Source organism: Rhineura floridana, chromosome 1, assembly GCF_030035675.1.
Source record: "Rhineura floridana isolate rRhiFlo1 chromosome 1, rRhiFlo1.hap2, whole genome shotgun sequence".
Lineage (NCBI taxonomy): Eukaryota > Metazoa > Chordata > Lepidosauria > Squamata > Rhineuridae > Rhineura > Rhineura floridana.
Window position 1 is genome coordinate 190,682,013 of NC_084480.1, and position 26,436 is coordinate 190,708,448.

Below are 26,436 nucleotides of genomic sequence, written 5' to 3' on the forward strand. Positions count from 1 at the left end.
CAACTTTTCTACACTTAGAAATATTGCATGTCAAGACATTTTTAGATGGGAGAGCATTTAGGTGGTTGTACACTGCCTTGCTATATTTCCTATGAAATTGTGATTTATAAATATTTAAATAAAATAAATTGTTTTGCCACTCTGGCAGTGCAATCCCTATGAATATCTACTTATTGTATTCAGTGAGTCAAAATCCCAGAAAAGCATCCATAGGATTGTAGCCTTGTTTACTTTATGGGGAAATTTGCAGCCTTGTCTTTCTGCATCTTTTCTGAGAAGTCAATTATTGTGTAGTGTTTAGAGCATGGGATTGCAGGCTTAACCTGCTCAGCCCATCCCATTCCATTCATTTAGCTACCCTTTCAGCCCAATTCTATGCATGTTTAGTCAGTTGCTTCCCCCTTTTCTGCATGGATCTAGCTTGAAATCAAGTCAGTGGTAGATATTCCCTTAGAATGACCTCAGATTACAAATGCCCTTAGAACGAATGCCTTCTTTAGTAGTCCTGTGAATTAAACCACAATAATTGGAACATGTGGATTTTGATTCTGTGACCATTTTGCTGCTGAAAAGAAATAAGGCAGAAAGTGTTTCAACTGCATACACCCAGATATATAAAAGTTCTGAAATACTGAAGCCATTTGTTGGGAAGAGTTAGATGTTAGTGCTTAAGGTTCCTCATGTCACTTTACTGTTTTGTTGCAATACATGGACATTATATTGTGTTTCTAACTGTGTGTGATTTACATTTATTCTGGTTGTTTGGTTTCGATATGCACATTTTCTGCTTATATCCAATATATTGTTTATATCCAGATATAAAAGGCAACCAGCTGAGTTCAGAAGTTTGTATTATTTTTCTTTGAGAATATTGACATGTTGGATAAGATCTGTATTTAAGTTGGGGGGGGGCAGACGGAAGGGGTATGATTAGAGGAGGAAGGAGTTCCGAAATGGTAGGTCCACTGATATTCTGTCCCCCATGTCCTTCAAAAACCTGGAACAAGCACTATTACTGATAATCATGTGAAATCTAATGACCCATTCATCCATATTAACATGCAAAGAGGGCTTTTCTTGGCAAACAAATTGACAGCTTATAGAAAGTAAAATAGTGTGTACAGAATTTGGCATTATACTATTTCTCTTGCAATACAATTTCAAAATTATTTACATGAATTGAAACTAAATTGATATAAGCAAATTTGAAATTGCATTGCAAGAGAAATACAAAGATGGCTTCTCCATGTTAATGTGGCATGGAGAGGCATACCAGTGGAGTCCTTTGTATTTGCATGTAGGCTTTTACTGCAATTCTATTTTGTTAACTAGCTTAAAACCTAAGAAATACTGGGAAATGTTTAGCTGCAACTCTAGAAATTTGTGAAGTTCAGTTTGACCTTGTGAGTCTATCCACAATTTAATAGCAACAATATCTCATCTAAAATTGCATTAGATTTCTCACAAAAGATTTACTCTTTATGAAACCCTGTTCATATTTCTTCAGATATTTTATTATCTCATCCTTCAGTAACATGCCTGGGAATCCTGCACTGCAAAGGTTAGGATCATATTTTCCTGCCTCTTCTCACAGCCTCTTTTTCTGTTGTAAGATTGGGGTTATCAGTGGTCTCTGGGTAATTCGGTTTTCTAGCCATTTCTTGTTATCTTTCTGGGGTATCCAGGGTACAATCTGCTTATCTTAGGCACAAAGCACCATAAATGTATTCTGTTTTGTGCTTCAACACAATTTTCCTCAAATGAGTTTTTAGTAACCTCTGCTTTTCATTTGGTTTCTTTTTTCTCTCATGAGGACTTTGATTTACTCAAGTAACTATCCCTCCCCCTCCTACCCCCCCAACAGGAGGTGGTAAGGACCACTTAATCATGAAGATGCTGCTGTTCACTTTAGAAAGTTTGAATACTGTTCTCACATCTCAGGCATATGATATGGCAACCTTGCTCAAACTAAGCACGTCTGGGGCTGTTCAGTGCTTGGATGGGAGACTATCTGGGGAAATGCATGTGTGCTGCCTTGAGTTCCATCTGGAAGAAAGGCAGGGGATAAAGGTAATTATTATACAGCCACGAGAGTGGCTATATACTATAGCCAGTGTGGATTTTTCACATTCTGCAATGTTAAATTGAAAATACCTCCATGCCATTCTGATGCTTCCCATAAGCTCATTTCAAAACAAAAACTTACAAAACTTATACTCCTGAACTCAGAAATGCTTGCTTAACAACCCTCTAAATTTTCATGGCAATACACAAAAAAGTCAGAGAGAATCGAGAGTTCAAAGTCTAAAAAGAGAGGAAAAAAATCCAGAGCGCATTTGAACTTTTTTACATGCACCCATTATATGTAAATATTAGCGATGTGAAGGCCTGTAAAAAAAAACAGAAAAATTTAGGGGGGTGGGGACTTCCCATTTTTTTATTTTTCCTCATTTTTCACCCCCCAAATTGGGAGAAAATGAAGAAAAACACAAACAATGTTTCCCCCAAAATGGAAACGGACTGCCTTCAAGTCAATCCCAACTTATGGTGACCCTATGAATAGGGTTTTCATGGTAAATGGTATTCAGAGGTTTACCATTGCCGTTCTCTGAAGCTGAGAGGCAGTGACCGGCCCAAGGTCTCACCCAGTGAGCTTCATGGCTATGTGGGGAGACAAATCCTGGTCTCCCAGGTCGTAGCAGCACCTTAACAGCTACACCACACTGGTCCCATCCCCCCCATTTTTCCCTTGGGCCTTCATATCTCTAGTAAATAGATAAGTAAATTGCTTTACAATGTATATTATGTACATATTCACTGATGTAAACTTGCCTGTAGCCAAACAGATGCCTTGATGTTTCTTCTTGTGTTGTTTGTTAACTTTGTCTAAGTTATTCATTACTAGAGGTGGACTGTGACTGCACAGTAACTATGTCTATTCAGAAATAAGTTTCACTGAATTCAGTGGGGTTTACTCCAAGGTAAGTGGAGTTAGAATTGTAGCCTTAATATGCTTCTAACTGAATTTTAAAAACAAATGGAAACCACCACTTTATTATTATTGTTGTTGTTGTTGTTGTTATTGTTATTATTGTTATTTCATATGGAAATAAATTATATCTTTTGTTACGTGTAGATGTTACCTGTGTTGCTCTGTTAAATTTTGAGCCTCTTGGTCAAAGCAGGGAGAACCATCTGGAGTTGACTGCTCATTTTTTAATTATCCATTCCCTAAATTTGTGGTGTTTTTTTTTTAAATTAACTGTCCTTGCCCCACTACGAGCCAAATTCCTATAGAATTTAAAAAATGAAACAAATAATTCATTCTTGTTCTTATTCACATGGCAGGAATACATTGGCACAAGCAAAGGATTTAAAGCTGCCAACACACAAAATCTGATGGTGGATGAGATATGTACATCTGTTGTGTGCTATATATACACAAAACAATATTTGCAAACCAAGAATATTTCCCCATCAGCAGACAAAACATAAGAAAGACTAGTGCAAAATAAACCAATTGCAGTGGAACATAAAATACAAGATGAATGTGCAGATGAAATGTTAGAATGGATTGAGGGATGTTCATACATCCCTACTTGTGCCATACTCCACTCTCTTCTCTTTTCCCATTTCCTACCATCTCTTGTTTCATTTATGGGTGGTTAGCATATCATTCTCCACCTTTGGTGGGCCATTTACCTGGTCCACCACCCCAGCATTGCCATCAATCCCTCACCGTTAGGACCCTTGTCTGGTGCTGTGACTGGCAGTCACATTGGGGATTGCATTTTGGGAAATTTAAGGTGGCAGCTGTCTGTTGTGGATCAGAGCCTAGCAGCTACTCATCACCCATCACAAAGCACTGCCATAATCTGGTAGGGTGAGGATATCTGTGGGGAGTAAATGGCCATGCTGCTGGGCATTGACAGGAGTGACAGTAATGCCTGGTGAGAGAGCCAGGTGGCAGGAGGGTAGGCATTAGCAATGGTGGGCCCCAGATGCTGCCCCAGTATGCTGGGTGCTGACACTGGATTGTCCACTCACCCATTGACCAAAAGAGAAGAGATTTCAAGGGAGCACAGCTCTGGGAATGACATGATTATTTAGCAAGAGCAAGACTATTATAAGTTAAGCAGGTTCATGGATATCCTTCACTGCAAACCAATTCACCTTCTCAGTCAGAAAGTGAAACTTCTTTCCCTTGAAGTGTCTCATATATTGCTTCTACACTGCTGGAACCAGAAATAGTTTAATCTGTTGCTCTTCTCATTCTACCAGGGAAAATGCTATGTTATGCTCTTGAGGCTTAATGTGATTCCCACTTTGTCCTCCAGTTGCCCAGTCAAGAAATAATTCTGGGCCCTCTGCTTGAACACCTAACAGTTGGACTTGGACTAAGGGCAGTACATTTTGCATACCATCTCATAGAATCATAGAACAGTAGAGTTGGAAGGAGCCTATAAGGCCATCAAGTCCAACCCCCTGCTCAATGCAGGAATCCAAATCAAAGCATTCCTGACAGATGGCTGTCCAGCTGCCTCTTGAATGCCTCCAATGTCGGAGAGTCCACTCCCTCTTTAGATAATTGGTTCCATTGTCGTATGGCTCTAACAGTTAGGAAGTTTTTCCTGATGTCCAGTCGAAATCTGGCTTCCTGAAACTTGAGCCCATTATTCTGTGTGTTGCACTCTGGGACGATCGAGAAGAGATCCTGACCCTCCTCTGTGTGGCAACCTTTCATGTACTTGAAGAGTGCTCTCATATCTCCCCTCAGTCTTCTCTTCTCCAGGCTAAACATGCCCAGTTCTTTCAGTCTCTCCTCATAGGGCTTGGTTTCTAGTCCCTGATCATCCTTGTTGCCCTCCTCTGAACCTGTTCCAGTTTGTCTGCATCCTTCTTGAAGTGCAGAAACCAGAACTGGATGCAGTATTCAAGATGAGGCCTAACCAGTGCTGAATAGAGGGGAACTAATACTTCACATGATTGGAAACTATACTTCTGTTAATGCAGCCTAATATAGTGTTTGCCTTTTTTGCAGCCACATCACACTGTTGACTCATATTCAGCTTGTGATCAACGACAATTCCGAGATCCTTCTCACATGTCATATGGCTGAGCCAAGTATCTCCCATCTTATAACTGTGCATTTAGTTTCTTTTTCCTAAGTGTAGAACTTTGCATTTATCCCTGTTGAATTTTATTCTGTTGTTTTCAGCCCAATGCTCCAGCCTATCAAGGTCCCTTTGAATTTTGTTTCTGTCTTCCACGGTGTTAGCTATGCCCCCAATTTTGTATCATCTGCAAATTTGATAAGCATGCTCTGTACCTCCTCATCCAAGTCATTAATAAAAATGTTGAAGAGCACTGGGCCCAGGACTGAGCACTGTGGTACCTCACTTGTTACTTCCACCCAGTTTGAGAAGAAACCATTGATAAGCACTCTTTGAGTACGATTCTGGAGCCAGATCCACCTGATAGTTGTTCCACCCAGCCCACATTTAGCTAGCTTGCTAATCAGAATATCATGGGGCACTTTGTCAAAAGCTTTGCTGAAGTCGAGATATATTATGTCCACAACATTCCCACAGTCTACAAGGGAGGTTACCTGATCAAAAAATGAGATGAGATTAGTTTGGCAGGATTTGTTCTTCATAAATCCATGTTGGCTGCTAGTAATCTCTGCATTGCTTTCAAGGTGCTTACAGATTGACTGCTTTATAATCTGCTCCAGAATTTTTCCAGGGATCGATGTTAGGCTGACTGGTCTGTAGTTCTCTGGTTCCTCCTTCTTGCCCTTTTTGAAGATAGGGACAACATTAGCTCTCCTCCAGTCATCCGGCACTTTACCAGTCCTCCATGATTTCGCAAAGATAATAGAGAGCGGTTCTGGGAGTTCTTCAGCCAGTTCCTTCAATACTCTAGGATGCAGTTTATCAGGCCCTGCAGATTTGAACTCATTCAAAGTGATTAGGTATTCTTTGACCATTTGTCTATCAATCTCAAGGTCCAATCCTGACCCTTCTACTTCATGTTTCCCGGAAGAGTCACAGATCCTTTTTTGGGAGAAGACTGAGCTAAAGTAGGAATTGAGCACTTCTGCCTTTTCTTTGTCATCTGTTATCATTTTGCCATCCTCATTGAGTAGTGCCACCATTTCTTTTCTCTGTCTTTTACTATGGACATACCTGAAGAAAGCTTTTTTGTTGCTTTTAGCATCCCTCGCTAACCTCAGCTCATTCTCAGCTTTAGCCTTCCTGACACCATCCCGGCAATTCCATGATACCTGCCTGTACTCTTCCTTTGTGGCCTGGCCTTCTTTTCACTTCCTGTATGTGTCCTTTTTTGTTTGCAGGTCAGCTCTAAGCTTTTTGTGAAGTCACATTGGTTTCTTCTGCTGTTTCCCCCCTTTTTTCCTTGTTGGAATTGCTTGCCATTGTGCTTTTAGAATTTTCTTTCTTAGAAACTCCCACCCATCTTCGACTCCTTTTTTCATTAGGGTGGCTTGCCATGGAACTGTACTTACAATTGTTCTGAGTTTATTGAAATCAGCTTTCCTGAAGTCCAGGGTGCGCATATGGCTACTCTCAGCTTTTGCTTCTGTTAAAATCAAGAATTCAAGTATGGTGTGGTCACTTTCCCCCAGAGTTCCCGTAACTGCCACTTCATCCACCAAATCATCTCTATTGGTTAGAATCAAGCCCAGGATAGCTGATCCTCTGGTTGCTTCCTCCACTTTCTGTACGAGAAAGTTATCTCCAACACAAGTCAGAAATTTCTTGGAGGGGCTGTGTTTGGCAGAATTTGTCTCCCAACAGTTATCTGGATAATTGAAGTCCCCCATTATGACTCATCAAAACATTGGCAATTTGCTTTTCAAAAGTTACATTCTCTTCTTCTCCTTGATTGGGTGGTCGGTAGTAGACTCCAAGCACCACATTCCTTTTATTACTTGCCACATTAATTTTAATCCAGATACTCTCGGTGGAGCTACCAAGCTCATCTTCCTGAATTTCTGTGCAGGGATATATATTTTTAACATATAGCGTGACTCCACCTCCCTTTTTATTCCTTCTGTTCTTTTTGAACAAGTTATATCCTTCAATTGCTGTATTCCAGCCATGGGAGTCATCCCACCAAGTTTCAATTATACCTATCAAGTCGTAATTGCCCTCCTGTATTAAGAGTTCAAGTTTGTCCTGCTTGTTTCCCATGCTCTGCGCACTAGTATACAGACATCGAAGACCATGTGATTTATGGCTTGGTTTCCTTATTACTTTTTTTGATGACTGTTATTGGGCCCTATTAGAGCCGATCTCTCTGTTCCCATTACTGTGAACAAGCCTTCATCAGTCGTTACCACCAAGTTTACATCTCCCTCCCTCTAGGATTCAGTTTAAAGCCCTCCTGATGAACTTCTCCATGATGTGGCCAAACACATTCTTCCCAGTCCTTGTGAGATACAACCCATCACTTGCCATCAGTCCATCTTCCAGGAAGTATAGCCCATTGTCCCAGAATCTAAATCTCTCACGTCAGCACCACCTTCATAGCCATTCATTCACATGGAGTATTTTCCTTTTCCTTTCTACTCTTCTAAGTACTGGAAGGATGGATGAAAAAACTATTTGGGCCCCAAAGTCCTTGAGTTTCCTTCCCAGAGCTTCATAGTCTGATGTGATTTCTTCATAGCTCCGTTTGGCAGTATCATTTGTTCCCACATGGATGAGCAGAAAGGGATACCTGTCGGTGGGCTTGATGAGTGATGGCAACTCTTCCGTCACATCTCTAATCTGTCCTCCTGGTAGACAGCATACCTGGTGAGTCCACGGATCTTCTCGGCATACTTGGGTTTCAATCCCTCACAGTAGGGAGTCTCCCACTACTAGTACTCTTCCCTTCTTGTTGTGGGGCGTGGTTTCATTGTCCCTGCTTGATTGAGCTTCAGCCTCTTGCTCATTGTCGCACAGGGTCTCCTGTAATTGTTCCACCACAGGCTGTCCTCCAGTCTCATCCTCAAGTGGTTGAAAGCAGTTCCATAGTTCCACTGGCGAAGAATGTCTTCTAGCTCTTCCTGTCACCCTTTCCCATGGAGTTTCTTCCACTTCGTTGCTCCTCCCCAAAGCAGTCTCCTCTTCTGCTACCTCATGCTGTTGCTGTTCCACCTCCACTTCTCTTTGCTGCTGTTGTTCCAGCGTTCTGTCTAATAACTCCTCATTTTCTCTTATAGTCCTCAGTGTGGCCACCCACCATTCCAGGCTCCTCACTTTTTCTTCCAAAAATGCCACAAGCTTGCCCTTGTTGGACGTGTATGCCATGTTGTTCTCAGGCAAGAAAACAAACATGGCACACACCTTGCAGGTCACAACCACTGGATCACCCTTCCCATTCATTCTCTCTTCTACCTTTTGTTTCTTTCCAACTACTTGTCTTGGAGTGGCCTGTGCTTTGTCCTGTCTTACTTCAGGGTAAACTTGAGAGTCCCACTGGTATGTGCTGCACTGTACAAGGGGAATTAGTAATATTTTTCTTCTTTTTTTAGGGACCTCCCCCTTGACCTCCCCTGTTGAACTCCTTTGTGAAACTCCTGTTTGCTCTTCCTGTTTGCTTGCTCTCTGAAAGCTGGCTTGCTTATATCTCCTCACCTGTAGACCAACTGAGACAGGTCCCTCTGTTCTGCTCTGCTATGCTGGGAGTCAGGAAACAGAATGAAATCCCCTGCACACAGTGGGGTAGCTAGAGCTTTTGCCACCTGGGGTGGTCCCTGAGTTTGCCGCCCCTCGCCTGTCCCTCACATGAGCCCAGAACAGACTCGACACAGACAGACAGACAGACCGGCTCGCTCCTACTCGCACCTCCCTCCCACACACACCGACCGATGACTTCTCCCCTTCCCTAAAAAGAACAAAGCCGGACAAGGGTCCGTTATCAACCACAAATACCCGCCAAATTCGTCAAACTAACAGGCATTCGTAGGCATGCGTACGGGGGGGAGAGCTCTCCAACACTGGAGGCATTCAAGAGCCAGTTGGGCTGTGACCTGTAGGATATGTTTTAACTTGGATTCCTGCATTGAGCAGCGGGTTGGACTTAATGGCCTTACAGGCCTCTTCTAACTCTATTTTTCCATGATTCTAAAGCAGTCTAACTTGGTGACCATGACTTGTGGTAGTCAATTCCACAGTTTAACTGTGCACTATGTTTACAAATCCTTCCTTTTGGCTGTCTTGAACTCCCCCAGCTTAATTGTATGACCCCAGGTTGTGGTATTATGAAAGAGGGAGAAAAACCTTCCTCTTTCAACAAGCCTTTTAAAAAGAGACCTTATCCCAGTCTGTGTCTGTGTTGGAATTGCCTTCTAAGATATTTTAAAAGCTTTTTTAAATAGATGTTTTTAAATATATTTTGTTTCAATATATTTTAATATATTTTGTTTTATAGTGTTTTAGTTTGCCACCCCAGGCTCCTACTGGGAGGAAGGGTGGGATATAGATTTAATTAATAACAACAACTTCACAGTAGCCGCTTTCTCCACATTGTGTATAATTTATTCACCTTTCTTCCTAAACTAAAAAGCCCCAAGCATTGTAACCTCTCAAACAGCAGTTAATAATTCCTACAGGGAAGTATCTTGTTTTTAAAGAGAGATAAAAATACAAAATTAAAAACTGGGGTGGCAATGTTCTCTTGTCTCCCTCCTTGGAATGTACCCTGTCCAGGCCCAGATTACAGATTTCCTCTAGGAGGGACTACACACCTCCGTGTACCAAAGAAGCTGGGGAGAGGGGTGAAGGGGAGAAGGAAGAACAAGCAATATTTATCCTCTGCCTACCAGGCCATATAAAAATCCAGACCATATAAAAAGGGATTGCCAAGTTTTCCTTAGCTACCCATCCCCCTTGTAGGTATTTCCTTCCAAAGCCAAACCCACCTCCCCCCAGCTCTCATCATTGCCTTTTTGAAACTTATGCCAGATTTTCCCCTGGTAAAACCCATTTTGAAGAAATAAATATAACCCAGATTCCAAACCCACCTCCCCAATTCTAGATTCAGTCTTCCTCACCCCATGCCTGGATTTCCTCCACATGTTAAATTCCAGGATCGTTACTGGTCCAACATACACCATTGTGATATATAACCTGTAATAAAATGACGGGTTTTATCCAGCCCACCCTTTAAGTAATTTCCCTTAAGGAAAAGACGAAGAAAGAAAGAAAAATCAAATAAGTCTTTGGATCCCATCTCTTTCTTTTGTCTTTTTTTTTTAAGCCTGCACCTCTAAAGGGAGGTAACTACAGATGCCAAATCCCTCCCTGCCCTTCTGATATTGGAGTAAGAGACACCAAGGGAGGGCAGGATCAATTATATGAGGCCCAGAAAAATTCTAGAGCAGAAATCCCTCCCCACCTCCCTCCCCAGAAGTCTCTGGTTTCTTTCGACCCCCATCACAGTAATCCTGGTTCCACATATTCCTTATCTCCCCCCGCTATCATAAATACTACTCGAAGCGCCCCTCACCTTGGCCTCAGGGCAGGGGCTTTTGGGAAGGGAGTATGGATTTGGGGCGAGAGCCCCCCTCCCAGACACCTAGGCTTCTCAAAGTGGCTTCTCCTCTGGAGGGATGCAGGATGGAAAGGGAGGGGTGACTATGTAATATGAAGTCTTTGCTGGCGTTTAATTGGCAAGAATGTTTCAACATTCTGGAGAAATTAATTTGTAAACTTCTCCGAGAAAGAAAGGACAGTTATTTTATACCACAATCCTGCTCAGAAGTTAAGTCCCATTGAGCTAAATAGGACTTTACCCTATAACTATCCAATCTCAAAAACCACAGTCTTATAAGAGCATAAAGAAACGTGAGACAGAAATAAAAGATGCCCGTAGGCTCCACAGTCTGGAGCCAACTTTGGAGTTAGGCAGGACTCTTCTTCAAAGGAAGCCGTTCAAAGCAAAATAAAATAAATAAATGAAATCCCATAATAAAAACGATGCCACACTCATCTGATCTCAAACTGAGTCATCTTTTGTTTGTGCTTTGTTGGGGGGGGTGTTTAAACACCAGCAGGGCTTCAAACCCGACTGGACGTCCCAGTCCCTACCGCAGTAGAAACCCGCTTCTCTCCCAGAACCCCCTGGACTCCTCCCCATATCCTCAAACATGCCCCCCGTTACTGCACCCCTTTCTCCCCTCCCATTTCCTTCCCCCTGTCCCATGCTGGAATTTACTCCTCAGAGCGCCTCGCCTTGGCCTGGCCAAGTTGGGCTTAGAGCCAAACCACGTGGTTATAAAGGGAGGCTGCTCTCCTCCCACTTCAGCCGGGGAAGGAGTGCCCGACCCAGCAGCCCCGAACCTGGCCGCCTCATTCCTACCTGGTGAGGCAGCGAAGAGGAGGAAAAAGAGGAGGAGCCACCCTGAGGGTTTTGGTGTATCTTCCGCACCCAGTACATGCAGGTGGGGAGGTGCACATGAAAAGTGCCACCCCCAAAAAAGTGCCACCTGGGGCGGACCGCCCCCTCCGCCCCCCCAGCTATGCTGCTGCCTGCACACACAGCTGCTGCTTGTTGCCCTCAGCAGTTCTCAGGCCATACCCTTAAGCCAATAGCTATCAGGCCACACCCAGAGCTTGGAAGATTACTTTTAAAAAGTAATAAATTACAGTTACAATTACTTGGCCCAAAAAAGTAGTAATTACCGTTACAATTACAATTGCTCTGAAAGTAACTGATTACTTTACTTTTTCTCAAAAGTAATCACTACAATTACATTTCAGTTACTTTTTTAAAAAAACTCCTACAAGGTGCTGGCCTTGGCTGCTGCACATCTAAGAAGCCTAAAACAATATTAAAAATAAACACACACACACAGGGGGTAGTAGAATAAAAAAAATTATCCATAAGATTAACATAATGGCATAACAGAATCTCACATCCCCCCAAGCAATGAAGATACCCCAACTCTTGAAATCAAATTTTACACTTGAAATGCTTTTATAATATGTTTCTGTTATGTCTCAAAAGAACAAGATGCTCAAAGAGCATGTCAGACAAGGAATGTCTTTTTACAGTCATTACGTTGCCACCAGTACTGAACAGGCATTCTACTGCGGCGCTTGAAGGCATGCCTGTGTTGTGCTGCAAAAAACACCACAGCGCACGTGGAAAGCCATGGAGTGATGACACTTCCCTGCTGGGAGACCTCAGGTACCTCACCAGTTCCTCCTCAGCAGTGTCCACTGCTGACTTCTTGCCCTGGGGCAGAAAGTTCAAGAAGTCATCTTCTAAGTCATCTCCTTCCTGGTCTTTATCTGAAGACTGATCACTGTCCTCATTAAGTACACCCATCTTTATTTCAGCTTTCAACAAGGCTTCCATTGTGTATCTAAGAAAGAGAGAGGATATGTTAACACATATATGTTAGGAAACCATCATCTGCTCTTCATTTCCTGATGCCTGTCATGTCCCCTGGTTCAGGGTCCAGCTTGAGCCTGTGGATGATGACATGGAAGGTAGGAAGGTGACCAAGTCACCACACTCATGGGGCAGCACAGCAGACCCTTAAGGATTACCTGCAGCAACCCAAGGTTGTGATGAGGAGCCCCAGGAAGAAAAGGCCCAGCCCCTGCCTACCACCTTAAGCCCTCTGATGCCTCCCTTGAGACAACATTTCCCTTGGAGTAATCCACCCAAAGGGCTTCCCTAATGTTCTTACTTGTTGGTATGGGTGGTGGCCTGACACGATTCCAGCCGATCTAGTTTGAAGCGAGGGTGTACGCAGGCTGCCAGAAGAAGCAGATCCCTGCCAGATCCCCACCTCTCAAGGGTTGTCTGCTGCTGCTTCAGCATTTTGGGAGGAGGGGTGTCATGCATTGGTTCAGGAAGGCCACGTCTCCTTGCCTTTATTGCTTCTTCAATTGCTCTCAGCTTCTCAGGGTGTGCCCTCTGAGGAAGAAGAACAAAGCATGAATCCAAGAAAAAATGGAAGAGGAACTTCACAATTTAAACATAAATAGACAATGGACACTCTTTGAGGACCAGCATGACAAAGGCTTACCTCAAAATGTTTCTTCACATTGGATGAGGGGGAAACAGCTGATCTCAGATTTTTGATCCTTGGAAGGCAGTAATTGCATCGTACAACAACATTTTTCCCACTCTGGGTCACAAATGTACAAGCTTTCTCAAAGCCAAACCATGGTACTTTCTGTTCTGCAGATGTGGTTGTGGGCAACTGGCACTGCTTCATGCCCTCCTCCTCCTCGTGCACAGGGCCTCCTTTCTGAACCTCACTTTCTAGTTTTGCCTCCTCAGGATCAACAAGCTGTGACTCAAGTGGCCGCACTAACTGACTGCTGCTCTCAGCAGCAAAACCTGCAACAGGCGTCTCTGTAATAAACAAGAGATAATGCTCCTATATGGGTGAACTTCAGCTGTGATGTGCCCCAGTCAGTCTCTTCCCCATGCTGCAAGATGCCCCAGTCAGAGTGGAAGTAAGCAGGTCGATAGCACAATTAAAAGAGATCCTATTTGCTCACTGAATAACCCTGCCTGGGCCAGTCTAACCTACTATCTCACAGGGTTGTTGTGAGAACAAAATGAGACTAGGGTTCAAATCCCCACATAGCCATGAAGCTCACTGAGTGACCTAGGGCAGTCACCAGAAGGCCACAGCAGAGACAAAGGAGCCTAGTGTTGTGGAGATGTTAGATGGGAGCTTTGGGGAGTAAAGATGGAGGCTCCTGAAGGCTGCAATTCTAAACACACTTACTAAGGGATTAAGTCCCATAGAACTCAACAGGACTGACTTCTAAGTAGATATAGTTTGGACTGTGCTGTTGGTAAACCTTGACTAGGGTTCTTCTGCAAAGACATCCATATCCAAGCAGGGTTGGCAACCCCCTGCCTGGAATACCCTGCCCTTATCTTTTAACGTGGCTGCTCCAAATGTTTTTACAGATTTGACCCTTTACTTCAGAAAGAGGTCTGAAAAATGAGTAAGAGTAAGAAGTATCTTTTAAAATTGTTCTTTTCCATTCACTCTTGAATGAACATCATACCTAGGGCAGATCCACACCATTCCTTTAAAGCACATTCAACACCCATTTGAAGCACATGAATCCCACCACAGAATCATGGGAACTGCAGTTTGTTAAGAGTGGTGAGAACTATAACTGTGAGGGGGAAATGACACTTCCCAGAATTCTTTAGGGGAAGTCATGCGCTTTAAATGCGAGTTGGATGTGCTTTACACATATTGTGTGAATCCGCTTAATAAATTTTGCCTGCACGTAAATTGTTTTAATTAATTTTTCAAAATGAAAATAAGCTATAAAGTGTAGTGGGTGACCATGGGCTACTCACAATTTCTCAGCCTATCTGCCCGTCAGGATGAAAACAATGGAGAACCATGACTACCCCAAGGCATACTTAAAATGTAAAGGAAGTATTGTACAACCATAGTATGCAATTGGATACATATAGGGACACAGCATGACAAAACTGGGTGGAAGTAAAAGTTCTACACTTAGGAAAAAGAAACCAAATGCACAGTTATAAGATGGGGGATACTTGGCTCAGCAGTACGACATGCAAGAAGGATCTTGGAATTGTTGTTGATCACAAGCTGAATATGAACCAACAGTGTGATGTGGCTGCAAAAAAGGCAAATGCTATATCAGGCTGCATTAACAGAAGTATAGTTTCCAAATCATGTGAAGTATTAGTTCCCCTCTATTCAGCACTTGTTAGGCCTCATCTTGAGTGCTGTGTCCAGTTCTGGTCTCTGCACTTCAAGAAGGATGCAGACAAACTGGAACAGGTTCAAAAGAGGGCAACAAGGATGATCAGGGGACTGGAAACAACGCCCTATGAGGAGAGACTGAAGGAACTGGGCATATTTAACCTGGAGAAGAGAAGACTGAGGGGAGATATGATAGCACTCTTCAAGTATTTGAAAGGTTGCCACACAGAGGAGGGCCGGGATCTCTTCTCAATGATCCCAGAGTGCAGGACACAGAATAATGGGCTCAAGTTGCAAGAAGCCAGATTTCGACTGGACATCAGGAAAAGCTTCCTAACTGTTAGAGCCATACAACAATGGAACTAATTTCTAGAGAGGTAGTGGGATCTCCGACACTGGAGGCATTCAAGAGGCAGCTGGCCATCTGTCGGGAATACTTTGATTTGGATTCCTGCATTGAGCAGGGGGTTGGACTTGATGGCCGTATAGGCCCCTTCCAACTCTACTATTCTATGATTCTATGAAAATATTTATATAAGCATGACTATCAAATATGTTTATTTATATAACCTGTAAAGATATTTATAGTGCAATCCTATGTTTGTTTACTCAGAAGCAAGTCCCAATGTATTCAATGGGGCTTACTTAACCAGGGAAAACTGCAGCCTCAAGTGATAAGGAACTTGTTCTTTTAACAAGTCCTTTAAGTTGAGAGCTTATCCCAGTCTGCGTCTGTGTTGAAATTGCTTTTTAATATGTTTTTAATTTTTTTCTTAAAAAAAATGTTTTTAAAGCTTTTAAAAATGTTTTTAAAGATGTTTTGTTTTAATATATTTTAAAGTCTGTTTTTATGATTTTTAAAGTGTTTTTAGTGCTTTTGTTTGCTGCCCTGGGCTCCTACTGGGAGGAGGGTGGGATATAAATAAAATAATAAAAATAAATAAACTTCATTCATTTTTTAAAAAAATGAGTATTAGTTTCCTACATAATAAAAACTGTGATAAACCCTGCCTAATTTCTTTAAAAATAGGGTTGGAGGGAGAGAGATTTACAACACAAACACAAGTCTGCACTTTACTCACAAACATGAAAGGGCGGGGTTGCAGCCAGAGCTTTGAAAAGTTACTTTAAACTACAACTCCCATCAGCCCCAGCCAGCATGGCCACTGGATTGGGCTGATGGGAGTTGTAGCTAGAGCATGATCTGTTTAAAAAAAAGTTGTGCAGGGGGGGTTTACGTTTTGGTGTATATCTTGGGAATTAGACCACCTAGAAACTTTTTTTTAATTGAAGCTGAGAGTCCAGAGAGTAAGGGGTGGTAGCCAGAGAGCCGGAGCCCCCCCCAAAACCAGAGACTCCAGCCGAAAACACACACACCGGGGCACACACACACACAAATCATCGTCACTCACCTCCATAGCTCTTCGCCATTCTGCCTTCCTTGCCCTGGCTTTTTCCTCCGGCGTCCATTTTTTCCTCTCAGAGTCAGATGCTAGCAGGCTCCCCCTGCCTATTCATCTCTTCCCTCGTGCCTCCTAACACAGATCACGAGGGAAGAGACAGTCTGCGCAGAGGTCCAATCAGTGTGAGGCACATGTCTTGTGTTAACCAATCACAGCCAGGAGCTGACTTCCCCTTGTTCCCGCCCCCAAGTAACGTCCAACCTAACGTGGAAACGTTAAAGTTGAAGCTGAAAAGTAGGGAAATTACTATTCGTTCCGTTACTTGCCAAATGTAATGGAATTACCCACTCGTTAATTAAAATTGTAACGAATTAAAAGTAACTTGTTAAAAATAACGAGTTACTTCCAAGCTCTGGCCACACCCCTTCCAATCAAGCTGCTATGGAGCCCTTCAGAGCACGCAGCTGAGAGCACATGGCTTCAGAGCCCTCTTGGCCTTTTTCTTTTCCTTGCTACAACTCCTTTGTCAAACTCCTGTTTGCTCTGCCTGTTCGCTCGCTCTGTTCGCTCTCTCTCTGAAAGCTGGCTTACTTATATCTGCTCACCGTAGACCAACTAGTGAAGTCATGCCAGTAACATTAATCTGAAATGATGGTATAGGAAAACCCTATAATAAGGATAAAAATAGTAAGGATGGGAATTAAATCCAGGGTGTATTTCGAACCCAATGTTTAGGTATATCTTTTTTTTTTTAAAAAAAGAGCATGATGAGTGCTGGTTCTCCAAAGCTCTGCCTAGAGCAACTCATGAGTCTAGTCTGCCTGTCGGTCATTTCTTGCTTTCTGATTATGGCACAGTTGTGGACTGCATTATGTTGTTTGGTGGGGGCCCTGATTTCATATGTGAATGTACTGCTTGGTGGCAAAAGACTTGTGAGCATGCACAATTGCAGAGTGTTTTTTGTGGGCTCCCCCTCCTAACTCACTGATGGGAATAGTTTGGCAAGGTGAATGGACTTTGTTTTTTTTTCAATAATTTTTATTCAGATTTTCATAAAACATACAAGACGAAATCATAAAACATTCAAAGACAAAAAACAAAATCAAAAATAGTTAAACAAAAAGAAAAAAAGAAAAAAAAAACAAAAATAAAAAATAAAGAGTAAAATATTGACTTCCCATTTGTCAAAGATCAAATCAGTTATAAATCTATAATATATAACAATCCTGTCTCTTAAGTCATATTATAAAATCACTTTCCTCCAGTAGTTATCTTACTTAATCATCAAATCTCATAAACATTACTTTATTCTTTCCACAAAAAGTCAAAGAGAGGTTTCAATTCTTTAAGAAATATATCTATCAATTTTTTTTCCAGATAAGCATATCGATTAATCCATCTCATTACTAATTATGATAATCTTATTGTCATAACCATAGTCAAAATAAACATTTCAATTAATCCATCACATCAGAATCTGTTAGGTTCAGTAATTTCAGTAGCCATTGTTCTATTATCCCTATTAGTTCCATTTTCCATCTTCCATCTTCAGTAGTCTTGCTAAGTCCAGTAATTTCAGTATCCAATCTTCCATTATCAGTATTCCATAATAATCTTGCTGTCAAAGCCATAGTCATATAGTAAGAGTCTGATGGGAATTACCTCTATCCCAAATATTTTCTTGCCATCCATTCTGAATAGGTTGCTGAAATACTGCTGTAAAATCATATCTCTGTTCTTTTTTTCAAAATACACTGGGTCATCTCTTGAAAGTTTTTCCATTGTCACATGGCTGCAGTTAATTCCATAGATTTTCTCTATATTGGGCTCCATCACATCATTCCAGTCCAGAAGATTATCCATGCCATTGATAACTTTATCTCTAGAATCTTCATTAATTTCTTCAGAGATAACATTGAGTTCCAAACAATTGATTTTATTTCTAAAGTCCATAGACTCCAAATCTTGTTCCTGTTCCACGTTTGTTCCAATCTCCGGGATCTCCTCTCTCACAGGGACCCCTGTTCCAGTCTCCAGGGTCTCCTCTCTCACAGGGACCCCTGTTCCAGTCTCCAGGGTCTCCTCTCTCACAAGGACCCCTATGTCTTTAATCTCCTGTGTCTCCAAACAATAGATTTTGTTTCTAAAGTCCATAGACTCCAAATCTTTTTCCTGTTCCACGTTTGTTCCAATCTCCGGGGTCTCCTCTCTCACAGGGACCCCTTCCAGGGTCACCTCTCTCACAGGGACCCCTATATCTTTAATCTCCTGCTTCATTTTACTCAATTCAATTTTCAGCTCCTTACAACCCTGTCGCAGGTTTTGTTTCGTTATCTCAATCTCATCCATTATTTTCTGAAACATAGTTATTTCCAGATTCTCAGCCACTTTCTTAATTGCCATTTTAAAAGAAAAATATAGGAAAACCACTTCTTATTTCAGCAACAATTGGGTTAATACTCCAAACTTGGTGACATCACAGTATAAACAGAGCAGACAGCCTTATCTCTCCATAGTTAAGTAAACAAAATGCAGTTCCCAGGATCGAAACAATTAATGGCAGTCGTCAGAAAACAGATTCGTCAAAATAAAATAGACCAAAAAGAGAGTAGTCTCAGACAATATAATATTCTTCAAAATAAAAATCTGGAATAGAAATCCCTCTTCTGTGTATATCTTTAGAATGCAAATCCAGGACAGCTTTTTGCAACAAAAACAGAGATAAGCTATTAATTAGTGCGTAGCAGAGAGAAGTTATGGCTCCCCAGTGAGATGTCAAAAACTGATCAATCTGGCAAATCTCTTTTAAACAGCAACAATTTAAGTCAAGTAAAAGAAAAATATAGAAAGAAGGGTGCTTGCCTGTTAGTCCGTTCTCTCTTAGAAGATAAGGTGAACGTTCGCTTTATCAGATAGAGCTTGCTGTTGAAAATCCGTCCCACCTTCGTCGGCTGGACCTCGTCCCATAAATTAATGAGATCTGGTCGCCCCAACAAAAATAGGCTTTGAGGTTAATCTCTTCGTTTCTCCCTACCCGGGAGAAGTTTAATCAGTCAAAAAAAAAGAAAAAACTGACTGATATATCTGAATAAGCTTCTTTTGAGGCAGGAGCCCGTCTCAAAAGCAGGCACAGGCTAAGTCACCCTTCCCGGAAGTCGACGGCAAGGTGAATGGACTTTGGAGATATCAGCTGCTATTAGACAGAGCTTGGAAGTAATTCATTAGGAAAAAGTAATTATCTGCAATTACTTTTTGGAGGAACGAGTAGGTAATTCCTTTACATTTTGATTTGTAATTGAACAAGGAGTAATTTTATTACTTTTGGGCTGTAATTGTAACTTTTCCAGCATTACTTTGGGGCGTTACTGGGGGAGAGAGTGGGAGAAGTCGTCTGCTCCTCTGCTTTGTGGATGAAAGTCATGTGCCTTAAACTGGGCTTCTGTGCAGTGTCGCTTTTCCCTCATGCTCTGTGGGTGTTGAGGAGGCAACGTGGAAAGAGTTGGAGAGTGAGAGGTGATGGAGTGTTGAGAAAAATGAAAATTGTTTCAGAAATGGATGGTGGTGGTGAAGAATGGAGTGGAGGAAGAAAGCAGCCAGAGGGCAAGGACGTAAATGAAGGAGGAGATGGAGGCAACAGAGGAATGGAGATGAAGAACTGTATGAGAGACAATGATGTGTGTGTGCTGTGTGTGTGTGCTGTGTGTGTGTGCTGTGTGTGTGTGTTAATACTTTCTTTGCACTTAGTGCATGAAGTGGCCTCCTCTGCCCTCCCTGACTACTTTGCTGCATTTGCAGCGTTTAAACTTTTTTGCACCCCAGGGGAAAATGTTTGCTTGGGCCAGTGTGCCTTAGCTGGTGATAGGGCAGAGTCTTGGAGGTGGTTGAGTGAGAAAGCTGATGCTTGCTGGCTGAGAGAGTGTGTAGGGGATATTTTTTGCACTTGGTTTGGCACGTGAAGCTCTGAATGATGGCCTCTGCCTCCCTCCACTCCCCTCCCTCCTTACCAGTGGAGAGACCATCACTGTTAGTTAGCTAGCCAGCCTGCCTACCACACCCTAATAATGTTGGCTTGGGCAGGCGAGCCCCAAATGTTCCTTAGTTGCTGGCAGGGGAAGGTTGTTCCATATAGTTCCTTCCTTCCAAAGTTCCAAAGCAAACCCATTTCAATCCATCCTCCTCCCCCCTCACACACACTTTACACAGAGGCTTGTGCAGAATTAATTAATTACCATTATTAATAATATTTTCTAAAATAATCTTTATTAAGGAAAAGAAAATTACGAAGTAGTACTAAAATAATAATAAAAAAGAAAAAGAAAAAAGAAAAGGGAAAGAGAAAAAATGCTTTACATACATACATCTCATTCAGCTTATATACAGTGCCTTGCAAAAGTAATCAGACCCCTGACCAATGCTCTCATATTACTGAATGTTTCCATTTTTTATGTTTCTTACAAACATTTCCCAACATAAAACCAACATTACCTTACAATAATTGATTTTGAGTTTCAGTGTTTCAAAATAAAATATAATACAGAACAAAATTACAATGTATCATTTATAATTCAGTAATATGAGAGCATTGGTCAGGGGTCTGATTACTTTTGCAAGCACTGTATATCTATAAGAGAAGATATTACTAATGATATATAATAATCTCAGTACTCCAGTACTCCAGCCAACCTTGAAAATAACAACCCAGTCCTTTTAGTGAGGACGTATATAGGGAGTTACAGTGTAATGGCATTCAAGGTGCACATTAGGAACTTTTTGCTACATTTTGAAAGATGACATGTTCAAAATTTGAAGTCTGCAGGGCACTGCTTGAAGATACATGTGTACTGTTATGGGTTTGAGGTAGATGATTTTTATGAGTCCCCTTCCAGCTTCTGATTTGGAACCCTGCACCTGGAGGTGGGCTCCGCAGTGGACAAACCTGCTCCACTGGTCAGATGAGTCTTTTTTGTTAATCTAATAGAGTGGTCAGGTGAACTAATGGGTCTATCAAGTGCCCATTAACTGGGCCAGGGAGATCCTATTGTTATTAAAACTCTTCAGGAGAGACCCTCCCCTTCCTGGGGCCTAGGAGAGGCTTGTGTTTTGAGTAGAGTCTGAGAAAGGCTGGGAACTGGAGATACACAGAGGGGCTGGTTCCCTGCACCATGGCTTTAGGATGGCTCCTGTAAGCCTGCTAGAAAATCCAATATCTGTTGGACTGCTGATACTTTGAACCCCTCCATCTCAAGCTCAGGTTGGAATGTGTGTAAATAAACAAACCATATTTCATAAAGACACCACAGTCTCCACTGACCTTCTTTCCAAGGAAATCAAACCCTGGGTAAGCGCAGGGACCCCTGGAGATCTCTCACTGCTCAGAGATTGGGGTAGCATGCAACAGTACATTTATTTTTAATGTTGTTTTAGGCTACTTAGATGTGCAGCAGCCAAGGCCGGCACCTTGTAGGCACTCCATTTTTTAAAGTAACTTGAATATAACTGTAGTGATTACTTTTGAGTAACAGTAAAGTAATCAGTTCCTTTCAGAGCAATTATAATTGTAATTTACTACTTTTTGGGGCCATGTAACTGTAGTTGTAATTTATGACTTTTTAAAAGTAATCTTCCAAACTCTGCTGTTAGAAGTAGCCCATCAAAAAGGCAAATCTTCTATACATATCTTCCCTTCCAAATCAAGGGATGGTGAATGTGGCATGTATGATGTCTAATGATTATAGAGATCCAATCCCAATCTCTCATGGAGCAGCATCTGCTGAGAATTTTGCTGCTGTCATCTGCTGTCTCACCAGCTTCTCTACAAAGCATCTGTGATAAGATGTTTGTCCTCTTATACCTCTGGAAGAATATCAAGCATTTTCTTCCAGAGAAATACTGGTATTTTGCTATCATGGTCAGTAGCTTTGCTCTCTTTAAAAGACCTTATGATAGCTAGTGTGGTGTAATGTTTAGAGTGTTGGACTATGACCTGGGAGACTAGGGTTCAAATCCCCACACAGCCATAAAGCTCACTGGGTGATCTTGGGCCAGTCACTGCCTCTCAGCATCAGAGGAAGGCAATGGTAAAACCACCTCTGAATACCGCTTACTATGAAAACCCTATTCATAGGGTCACTGTAAATCGGAATTGACTTGAAGGCAGTACATTTACATTTCATATTAAAAAGACCTTAATGCCAATGAGCATGACTTTCTGCCCAAAATATCAAGGCTTCTGACCTCTTTTCCACAGGAGCAGGGTAGATAAAAGCAGCTTTTTTATCACATTCCAAAAATTACAATAAAGATGACTATGACCATAGGCCGTGTTGGCAGGTGCTTCTACACAAGCCCTGGCTCCAGTATCCCCATGTGCATCACTCAGCCTCAGTCCTCAACTATTTCCTTATTGAATGGCAAATGTCTGCAGAGGTCCTTGATCATGTGAGTAGTACCCCCCCTGCAGACTTTTGCTGCTCAACAAGGAAATGGCTGGGCCTCTGATTGCATGGAGGATTCTACTCACATTCAAAAAAACTCAAGTAGAAGCCTTCTGCAGATCAAACAAAGATGGTCAGTGACTGAGCACATGGGGCAATGCACACAGAGATGTTGGAGGTGGAGTTAGTGTGAGCACACCCCTGCCTACTAGACCATGGATGCAGAGTTCATGTGTTCAGGAAAATGCCTAAACATGCCTAAGCTAATATTGCAATATCTTTCATGCCCAATGGATTGAACTATCTCTTTTCGGAATAGGGGTGAGATAGAATTCCACCCAATTTCTGTTTGGTACTGAATTTTCCATTAATTTGCTTATTCAATATCATTGCAGATTGGATTTTTATGTAGTGATTTTCTGCAGCTATTTTCAAAAATGGATTTTTTACCTCTAAAACATTGTTGAGAATGATAATTTTATCAATATTTCCTTTAATTTCTAAATATTTCCTTTCAAAATATTGATATTAATATCAATATTTTTGCGAGGGGGAAAATGGATCAGTAAAAGCAGCGGCTAGAGGACAAACAAGAAACTTGAATTGATACTAGCCTATTAGGTTGATGGAATGCTTTGAAACCGGCCAACAGATTCCATCCCTAGTTCAGAATGCAGTTTGGTTCTCTTTTATTTGCTTTTGATTTCTTGGTGAGTACATAATAAATGTGCAAACTTCCCTGCAATAATTCCAGTTGTGATCTTACTGGGTCTGCTAGCTCAGCTTCCCCCAAAGTCCTTAAATCTTGTGTCAGTCTAAAGGAGAGTGGGGAATTCTTTTGCCATTTTTTTAACAGTTGACAAAATGAGTCCAAAGAATAGTCATAACCAAGAGTTATAAAAGAAGAATGAGTTACAGATGACATGCTCTACTAATTTAAATTTGGAAATATTTATTCCTCCCCAAACAGCCATATTAATTAAAAAATCAGCAAAGACACTCTTGAGGTTTTCTTTGGACAGTTACTGTATCCTTAGAGCTGCAATTTATTCCCCTATTTGTGTTTAGAAGGTGGTCACTCTAGAGCAGGGATGGGAAACTTGTGGCCTTCTGGATGGTGCTGGATTACAACTCCAATTATCCCTGAACTTTGGCCATGCAAGCTGGGGCTCATGTGAGTTGGAGTCCAATAACATCTGGACTGCCACAGGTACCCCACCCTCGTGACAGAGTTTTTATAGTAATCTGGTCCTCGCATTTTCCACTATCTTCAGGGAGAAAAGCAAGAAGAAAAATGAAGGAAGGAAGGGCATGGGTTATTTTAAAAAGGACATTATGATCTATTCAGTGTTCTGCAGTTTCTGATAATAGTCCCCTGACAAAAGTGAAAGAAACTTTAACAGCACAGTGTAAGAGTCTCATTAAACTTAATGGCACTTGCTTCTGAGTAGAAGTATATAGGGTTGTTTTCTTTTCCTCAGGCTGATCAATGTAATTCCATCTTTCATCACCTTCTTACATTCAAGACCTTTGTTGGTACCCCTGTGTATTAGTTTCCCCTTCCACATGCTTTTCTTATGACCATACCCTTCCCTCATTGACGTTCCCTCTCCCAGATGCATAGCAATGCTTACCTGATGTGGGGTATGATGGACACCTTTGACTTCTATTGCTGAGACAGGAACTTGACATCGTCCACAACTCAACTACTGCTGCTCCCAAACTTGTAAAACACTGTCCAGTAAAGACAGCCATTTTGTTTTAAAGTTGCATGACACTTTCCTTAATTTTTCATGCAATGATTTCTTTGTAATTGGAAGGGGTAGTCTTTATGTTTTAGTGTAAAGAGCATATTTCTTGTTTCCATCTCAGTGCCTCCTTTTCTCCTTCAGCCAATTTGTCCTGCTCTGCACAAAATCCTCTCATCCATTCAGATCCCAAATGGTGATCATCAAAGAGATGCAATCAGCTGTGTCAGGGAAAGCCAACATGGTGCCCTCCAGATTTTTCTTAGACTACAGTGCCCATTCCTCCCAACCCAACTAGCATGGCCAATTGTCAGCAATGATAGGAGTTGTGGACCCAGAGAGAAAGAGAGATGATGCTCGGAAATGGCAAACTACAGGAAAAGAATAACAGCTTTCATTTTTTCCCCATAGTACCCAAAAGGAAGAATGAACACCCCTAATAAATATTTAGAACATTTTAATTTAGTTTAACCACCCTCAATTTAACTGCCGAGCTGTGGAATAAAGTATGAACATTTCCTTTATCTGACAAGTTAGCAAGAGAAATTTCTTTAGCCCTTTTTAACTCAACCCCCAGACTCTCACCTCATTATTTCATATATGAATCCCAAATTAGGATTAATCCCATCTTTGATTTCATCTGCATTGCAATATCTTCAGGCCTTGCCATGTGTCTTTGATTTTTTTACGTTCCTTCATTCTTCGTCAATAAGAATGAAGATCTGGATCTGGGCCCAATCAGATTCAAATAATTCCCTTGCGTTCAACAAGCCCTCACACTCTTAACAATAATGTTTATTCATTCTAGCGATATCGCCAAGCTTCATAATCACACTGATAGTTCATCTCTGACTCCAACCTGCATTATCATTTGAGCTGGAGAAAACTTCCCTCTTCCACCCACTCACTTCCTTGGCCTCAGGAAAGGAAAGAGGTACGTTCCCTCTCTCTCTCCTCCAACTCCCCACTCCCACCCCTAAAGCACAACATTTCCTATGGAATACTAATTTATTTTGTCCTTCTGTTACTAGTTTTTGAGGGGCTGCAAAAACCTGCAAACCCTGTTTGATCAGAGTTTATAGTGGGATGAGCATGCACACAATGGCAACAACACTATTGTTCCTCCAACCTTCATACCCACTCTGCAACTTACTGAACACTGCATTTCTGTTGAAAACAGTTTTGGCAATATCTATTTTAAAATCTGGGGAACCTGAAAAGTCAAGAAAAAGTCCTTAAGGACAGAGAATAGTAATAGGTCAATGTCATAATACATAAGGATACTAGAAATAGCAGCCATAGAACCTGTTCACATCCACAATGTTTACTGGTGTAGCTGCACCTTATACTGGAAGCAAGTCTTTGCAAAAACTTTTGCACGGGAAATAGTTTTGTGGACAGCAATATTTATTGTTAAATATTTAGAAATCCTTTAATCCTTTGCGAATTGCCTAATTGGCATTTAAATCAGAGTTGTCCCTGGGAAAATAAGAATATATGCTATTCATTATGTGCTATTTACTTTTTTAAAAATGCTGATCTACTCAGAGGCTAGAAGAAATCACCACCATATTAAATGACCAGGGGAAGCATCATGCACATAAATAATGTACTGGCATATATTTTAGAAAATTCATGAGCGAAAGGGGGAGTGCAGGACCATCAACAGTGATGCTCGGTGACACTTGAAGCCCGCTGTACTAAAGGGCATTTTTCTTAGTAGTGTTCAAGAAGAGCCTTGATTGATGCTTGCCATATGCCTGTGTGGTCATCACAAATGTGAGAATCTTCACCCTTTCTCTCACCGCATTCTCAAACATACATCTTAGCATAGGTCACAGTCGCTATGGCAGGTCTCCTTCCTTTTGGAAGTGGGTCAGGTGTCAAAAGTTCCCATTCCTCAGGGATGTATGTTGTCATCATCATCATCATCATCATGAAGGAATGATGATGATGATGTAATGGTTAACAATGATTCCTTCATGCAGTAAAGTTTGAACATGGTTGTGGGAGAGGTGATGTTCTGGAGGACAGCTTCCAGGAATGCCTCCAGGCTCCAGTTGACCATGGACCATGGACCACAATACCTGGAGGTATTCCTATGTAACACAATG